This window comes from Chrysochloris asiatica, unplaced genomic scaffold (genome assembly GCF_000296735.1).
Source record: "Chrysochloris asiatica unplaced genomic scaffold, ChrAsi1.0 scaffold00002, whole genome shotgun sequence".
NCBI classification, from domain to species: domain Eukaryota; kingdom Metazoa; phylum Chordata; class Mammalia; order Afrosoricida; family Chrysochloridae; genus Chrysochloris; species Chrysochloris asiatica.
Genome location: NW_006408520.1, coordinates 26,799,068 through 26,807,227, shown reverse-complemented (window position 1 = coordinate 26,807,227; position 8,160 = coordinate 26,799,068). Strand labels below are relative to the sequence as shown.

At 37.1% G+C, this 8,160-nt stretch overlaps 1 protein-coding gene across 1 annotated transcript in view; it reads left to right on the top strand.

Annotated features, from left to right (window-relative positions):
* PKN2 (protein kinase N2) overlaps positions 1 to 8,160 on the top strand; it is a 150,547-nt gene that overhangs the window by 28,755 nt on the left and 113,632 nt on the right. The gene's annotated exons all lie outside the window — the stretch shown is intronic.

The following is an 8,160-nucleotide window of genomic DNA, read 5'->3' as shown; positions in this document are numbered from 1 at the left end:
TCAACAATTGTGAAGTTGGTGCAGGATCAGGCAGTGTTTCATTCTCTGTGCATAGGGTTGCTATTAGTTGGTACATACTCGTTGGCACTCTACAGCAATAGAGAATGTGGTGCTGTTTGAACTCTCATACTGTCCTCGTGGATATCTAAAATGATATAGCCATTCTGGAAAACATTTGTCAATTTAAGTTAAACATACTTATACCGTATCATGTGAATTAGCAATTTCCATTCCTAGTACTGGTGTGGCACTGAAGGGTAGTGCACTGGACTGCTGCAAGGTTTGTTTGAACTGTGAAGTCAGCAGTTCACCAGCTGCTCCTCGGAATTCCCTACACAGGGTCGCTATGACTTCGAATTGACTCAGTGGCACTTACCAACAATAACAATTCCTAGATTCCTAGTACTGATTCAAGTGGGTTGGAAACTTAAGCTCACACAAAAACTTGAACATGAATGTAACAGCTTTATTAATTGCCCAAAACTAGAAACAATGGTTATTTCTTTATTACTAGAAAAACAAACTGTGGCACAACTATATAATGGATGGTTTAATAGTCATATTCTGGTAGCATAGTGGTTACGAATTGGGCCACGAACCTCAAGGTCAGCAATTCGAAACAACCAGCTGTTCCGTGGGAGAAATAGGTTACTCTCTGCTCCTGTAAAGATTTACAGCCTCGAAACACTATACAGGGTCGCTATGAGTCGGAATTGAGTCCCAGCACCTAACAACAATAATATTTTGCTTTGGAGTCCTAGTGTGGCACTGTGGGATACAGCACTGGACCGTAAGGTCTGTTTGAACCACAAGGTTGGTGATTCAAGCTCTCCAGCTATTGCTCTTTGGAAGTTCTATACAAGGTTGCTATGATTCGGATCCAATTTGGCACCACTAAATAACAGCAATAAGTAATCAAAGGAATTCTGGTGGTGCTATCGGATAAACTCTGGACTGCTAACCACAAAGTTGGTGGTTAAAACCCACTGAGGGCTCTTTGGGAGAAAGATGAGGCTGTCCCCATAAAGATTTAAAAGTTCAGAAACCCTGTATAGGGTCACTGTGTTGGAATTAACTCCATAGCATTGGGCTTGGGTTTTTATTAAGAAAAAGAACTATTGATGAATCCATCTAGAATGATTCTCAAAGCATTATGCTTAGTAGAATAAATCAGTCTTAATATTTGTGATTCCACTGAAAAGACAAAACTATACTGAAGGAGAACAGATCAATTGTTGCTACACCCCCAACAGAGTCAAGGAATCAAATTAAAACTGAACTTGAAGTAAGGAGTCCTGTAATTATCTATGTTTCACCTTGTAAGCCAATACCTTAGCTGTGCTTCAGAGAATATACTAAAATCACCGAAGCAGCACATCTATTGCTCTATATATTTTCAGGAAATAACTAAGACTTTCGGTTTTTACTTTTCATTTTTGTTAGAGAACTCTACCTCTAGAGAGGTTTTAAGCATGTCTGTTAGAGTCCTGGTGTGGTGGCACTGTGGGTTAATGTGCTGGACTGCAAAGTTGGTTTGAACCACAAGGTTAGTGGTTCAAGCTCACCAGCCACTCCTTGGAAATCTTATTCAGGGTCACTGTTGGTCAGAACCAACTCTATGGCACTTAACAACAATTGGCATCATGGTGTGGGATTATAGGTAAGCACTGGGCTGCTAACCTCAAGGTTGGTTGTTCAAATACACCAGTTGCTCCTTGGAAACCCTGTGCCTAGGTTGCGATAATTCAGAACTGACTTGATAGTTCTTACCAACAATTTTTTAGTGTAAATGGCCGACATGTTCAGCTGCTAACCAAAAGGTTGGAAACTCTGTTCAGAAGAAAGGTCTGGTGATCTTCCACAGAATTAGCCCTTGAAAACCTTATGGAGCACAACTCTTACTCTGACACACATAGGACTTGCCATGAGTTGGAACTTAAAACAGGTTGTGTGGTGGTGGATTTTCAAGTAAATCCAAAGCTGTATCTAAATCTAAGATGTCTTTAATTGGGCTTCACCTAATATTATATAACCTTATAGAATTTGCCTTTCTGGACTTTTCCTCTTGTGTCTAAAATAGAACTCTAAAATAGAACTCTTATTTCCTGAAATCTACCTCTTACATGTGATTTGTGTTTTCTCTCTTGTTAATGCCATGGCCCCAAGTAATCCATGTCTAAAATGTGATTTTTACTATAGATCCCTCTCCCCCGCCTTTTTTTTTTTTTTTTAACTTTTTGTGAATTGAGTGAAGATGTACAGAAAAGATCATCAGCTTTACCCTCAACACATCATACACTTTGTTTCATAGCAGTGATTATAATTCCCTCCATGTAGCAACAGTTATCCTACTTCCTCCCTGTGGTTTTTATTTCAATTCCACCCTCCTTCCCATCCCTTCTCAACTTTGTCCTTAGGTAAATGTTGCCCTTTTGATCTTGAATGGCTGACCATTCCATGGTGAGTATACCTACTAGTGTTGTCCTCCTATATATCTAGCTACCTTTTGGTTGAAAATTGAGCAACAGTGGTGAGTTCCAATCTAGACCTAAAGGGCAATCAAAGTCCGTAGTGTGACAAATAAGCCCGGTCTATTGTTTAAAAATGAGTTTTGGGGATTGTAACCATGGCAATGAAACAATATATGATGGGATGAATGTAAAACTAATGTTCTCCCATGTGAACTATCACATAATTCACAATAAAGTATTAAAAAATAAATAAGTTTTGTCCCACATTTGGTTCCACTCTATCTAGGACCTTCTAATGTGATTACTTTTATTTTGTGATTTTGGTTCTTTTCTCCTTTGGGATATGTACATTTATTGATAGAAATTACCCTCTGAGCACTGCTTTTGCTGTGTTCCAAAAGTATTAATATGATTTTTTTTTTCCTTCTCATTTGGTTCAAGGAATTTCTTTTAATTTTTTTTATTTGTTCTGCTATCCAGTAACTTTTGAACAGGGTGGTATTAAATTTCCATGTGTTTAATTTTTCCCCTCTATAAAGACGCTTTGTGGTATTTCATTATTTTTAAACATTTTTTGAGGTTTATTTTTTTGGCCTAACCTATGGTCTGTTGTGGAGACTGTTCCATGTGCACTGGAAAAGAATGTGTATTATTCTGTTATTGGGTGTGCTCTCTCTGTAATTCTATGTGGTCAAGTTTATTGGTTGTTTTGTTTAGTTCTTCTATGTCTTTGTTGGGTTTCTTTCCAGTTACTCTGTCCATCAAAAGTGGTGTTTTAAATTGCCTACTGTTTTTGTGGCATTTTTTCTTTCCTCAGTGCAATTAGAGTTTAAGTATTTTGGGGCTCTTTCATTGGGAATATAGATATTCATTATGGTTATGTCCTCTTATTCAGTTGGCCCCTTAATCATAAGATAATGTCTTTCTTTGTCTCTTTTATGCTGGTTTTTGCCTTAAAGCCTGTTTTATCAGAAATTAATGTTACCACTATTCCTCATGTTTGAATGCTGTTAACTTGATATATTTTTTTTCCATCCTTTGATTTTTATCTTTGTGTGTAAGGTGTGTCTTTTGTAGGCAATATGTTGAAGGATCCTGTTTTCTCATTCATTCTGTCTCTTGACTGGTGCGTTTAATTTGTTGATGTTCAGTGCAGTTATTGATTGCAATCATTTTGCTGTATTTTTATGATGCTGCTGGTTTCTTTGTGCCACATAATTTTCTGTGCTGAGTTCATTTTGTTTGAACATTTTCTTGTAAATTTTCTTCATTGCTGTTGTTTTAATGTTTACTAACCATTGTGGTTTTCCCTTTTCTTGATTTGTTGTGAGGATGTACCAAGTTTCTTTGAGGTTACCTTGTGATTTATTAATCCCTTCCCTATTTTAAAAGTCTGTTTTGTCTTGAACTCTCCTTGAGTTCCTCGCAATTTGGTAGTTCTATGACTACACTTTTTCCTCTTTTTGCTTTATAATTGTCTTCATTATAAATTAATATGTCTAGTTCCCTATTTTCATTCTTGTAAGTTTGTTTTAGAGTACTGGTATAGCACTGTGGGCTAATGCAACAGACAGCAAAGTTGTTTTAACTTCAAGGTTGGTGGTTCAAGCTCACCAGCAGCTCCTTGGAAACCCTGTATAAGCTTGCTATAGGTTGGAATTAACTCAACAGCACTTAACAACTTTGTTTTACTTTGGATATTACTGAATATGGATTGAATTCTGTATCATATATGGTATTGCCATGTATGTCAATTTTAGGCTGTTTGCTGTTTCACGTTCTCAGTCCAAAGAACTCCCTTTATTATTTTTGTAAAGTTGTTCTGGTTACTACAGATTCATTTAATTTATGTTTATTTGGAAATATTCTAATTTCAGTGTTGTATTTGATGAGTAGTATTAGTGGGTCGGAACTGACATGATGGCACTTAACAATTAGTATGTTCTTGGTTGGCAGTGTTTTTCTTTCAGAGTTTTGTATATGTCTTCCCATTGCCTTCTTATCCTGCATGGTTTCTTTTGAGAAATCAGAACTTAATGTTAATGGTTCTCCTTTGTAGGTAACTTTTCCTTTTTCCCAAGCTTCTCCTAGGAGTCTTCCTTGACTTTGGTTTTGAAGCAAAAGGCAAAAAGATCAGAGAGTAGTAAAGAAAAACCAAGAGAAAAAAGGAAAGAAGAAGCAATGGTTGGAAAGAAGTAGCAGAAAACAAGAGGAGGAAATGAAAGTGGTTATAGAAAGAATAAAAGTTAGGGAAGGTACAGAAAGGAAAAAGGAGCAGACTAAACAAACAAAAACAATGAAAGGAAAAAAACAAGGTAGGTGCCAAGCCCAAAGAGGACAATATCTGGGGTCTTCTGTCAGCCACATGGTAGGTGACCAAGGAATGAGACAGTGACACTTCTGGTCCCAGATGGAGTTTCTATAGACCTAGTTGCTGCCTGTTTTGGACACCCATTCAGAAGTATTTTGTGTAGATCCCAAAGCAGCATAGAGGTACAGGCATTTACATCACAGAGGACAGCTCGTCTGGAGCAGACTTCACCTGATTCCAGGTGCCTGGATTGGTGCTGATAGCTCCTAACTTACTTTGATGGGGCTCACAACTGCTCACAACATCACATGGCTCCAACTGCCGGAAGAGCAGGACCTCTGCAAGCGTGTTTACACAGGTGGGGCCAGTCATGCCACTGGTCACCAGGGGAATGTAGGAAACAAAAAATTTGCAGCTTTATCCCCAAGAGTTACCAGTATGTTTCTGTGATGCCAATATGCTTGTCTCTGAAACTGCTTGCAAGAATTTAAGATACCCGTGCCACTTGTGGTCAGCAATCCAGGTCACCAGTCTGTCTCCTGTTTTTTTGCCACATCTGTTCATATTTCTTTCCTAGTGAGCATTCAGTTCACTTCTCTCTCCCTTCATCTGAAGCTCCAGGTTCTAAGACTGTCATCTGCATCTTGTGTCCACAGAAAAGCTGGTAGGCTCAAACCTTTTGATTAGTAACCAAATCTTAACCAAATGCTTCAGCATCACAGCTCCCTCTGGTATGGTGGTTGTGACATGCCGTCAAGTTGATTCCAATTCATAGCAACCCTGTATAGGGATTCCAAAGCCATAGATCTTTACAGGAGGGTCTCATCTTTCTCCCATGGAGTGACTGGTGGGCTCAGACCACGGAACTTGTGGTTCACGGTCCAGTGCTTATCCTACAAATAAGTTCCCCTACTTCTGCAATGCTTTTGTTATTAGTGCCATCGAATTAGTCCCGACTCATAGCGACCATGTATAGGGTTTCCAAAAATCAACTGGTGGATTTGAACTGCTGACCTTGTGGTTCATAGTCCAGTGCTGATCCTACAGCACCACACCAGGAGACCTCCTTTTGCAGTAATCTAGATTTAAATAATTTTTAGTTGCACAACATACAATATCAAAATCTTATAAAAGTAATTCTATTTACTTGTGTTCTCTTTTGTGTTACTCTAACATTCTGCTTCAATATATATTTTAAACTTTTCTGAATAGTGTTTTTATTTTTGGCTCTAGTCACAAATCCTTTAAAGAACAAAAATAGGGGAAAAAAAATGTGTTATACTAATACACTTTTTCCCCCTGGTTCTGCTGCTTTTGAAATTCTGCTTTAAATTTCAATCTATATTTTTGATACTCAGCAAGATTTTCATTCTTTGCTTAGATTCCATTTACCTGTGTTGTGATTTATAAAATTATGCTGCACATAAAATAGTGGGAGCTGTCCTCGGTACTGCTTTTCCATCAACGCTCTCAGACCTGTATTATCTAATGTCTAATTTATGAAACCAATTGCTTCGTATGTTTTGTCTAGTTTTATAGCTGTTAATGAGTCATAGTAATTGCTTTGTCCTGACTAGAACTGAAAGTACTTATTCATACATCTAAATGCCTAACCCACTGTGCCACCAGGGTACTTCTGTTATGGTCTAACTTTTCAAATGTTTGTGCTTCAGTAAAAAAAATACCTATTTTTCAGTAAACCTGTATAGAGTTTCCAAAAGCATATAGTTAGTTTGAACCTCTGTCTTGTGTTCCACAGTCCAATATTTATCCTAGAGCGTCACACAAAATACTTAAGGATTACAAATATCTTCAGTGTCTGTTATTTGCTGATGGGTTCTTGTATGACTTTGAATTTTATGGGCAATTGTGTTTTCATGGGTTACTTATGGTAAATTGTACTTTTCATTTTTTGAAACTTTTCATTGTGAATTGAGTGGAAGATCAGTTTTACATTCAACAAATCATACACTTTGTTGTATCTCAGTAACTGCAGCCCTTTCCATGAGAAAACAGTTATCCCATTTGCTCTCTGTGGTTCTTATTTCCATTCATTCCTCCTTCCTTTCCCTTTTCAACCGTAGTAAATGTCACCCTTTTAATCTTGAATGGCTGACCATTCCATGGTGAGCGTATCTTACTAGTAGTATTGTTGCTGCACTCCCCACCCCCTACCTCCCAACACACCTATCTACTGCTTAGCCGAAACCTGGGCCACAATGGTGAATTTCGTTCCATACCTGAAGGGTGACATCGGGTCATACTTTTTCGTTTCGTTCTGTTGTGATAAGGTAGCTATAAGTCGGTACCCACTTGCTAGCACCTAACAACAACAACAAAGTCTCTTTCTGGCCAGTAAGTCTGGTCTTATATATCTATATATACAATTTTGAGTTTTGTTCCACATTTTCTCTCACTTTATTTGGGACCTTCTAATATGATTCCTTTCAGAACGTAGGGAATTGTAGCTCTTGAGATCATCTCCATTTTGTAAAATTTTCAAATTTAGAATATCTGTGTATTATTCATGTAAACCAAGCACGTAGGTACAGTAATGTTTTCCTCTTTCATTCCTGACATTCATATGTTTGGTTTTTTTCCACTGATCATTTTTCAGGGTTTGCTATGTTAGTTTGCCCTCCTGACCCTCCTACCCCCCCAACACACACAAATTACTGATTGTGTGTGTATTCATTTCTATTTTACAAATATCTGCTCTTATTTTTATTAATATAATACCTGCTTTTATTTTTATTTTCTTCTTATTCTTTCTGGATTTATTGTACTATTTGTTTTCTGAGACAGATACTTTAAATTTTCCTAATTTCTATTATATACAGTTAAGGATTAAGTATTTTAGGTATCAGTCAGTTCATAGAATTTTCTAATTGTTACTAATGCATGGGTTATTCAAATATCTAAATTATTAGCCATATGAGGGCTTTCTGGTTATTACTTACTAATTTTAAGCACAGTTAATTACATTGAGGCTCTTTGAAATTTGCTGAGACTTGCTTTATAACCAAATATATTATGAAGTTTTAAAAATGCTCTGAGAGAGCATTTTAATCTCTTGGCTGTTATTCAGTGGCTACTAGACAGGGTGTGTCACTGTGAGGATATTTTGTTAACTTTTTTTCTTCAAAAAGAAAAAAAATTCTGTGGGCAGTGATTGCATTATTAGGAGGACACTATTTAGGGCATTCAATGTACAAAAGATACTTTATTCTGGAAAATAAATCTTCAAACTGTAAGAAATTAAAAGACTCTATGAAAAGACTCTAAGAAAAAATTCAAGCCTCGACTTTCGCTATTGAAAGATTCACTGGGCAAATTATTGAATGATGCAGAATGCATCAAGAAAAGATGGAAGGAATA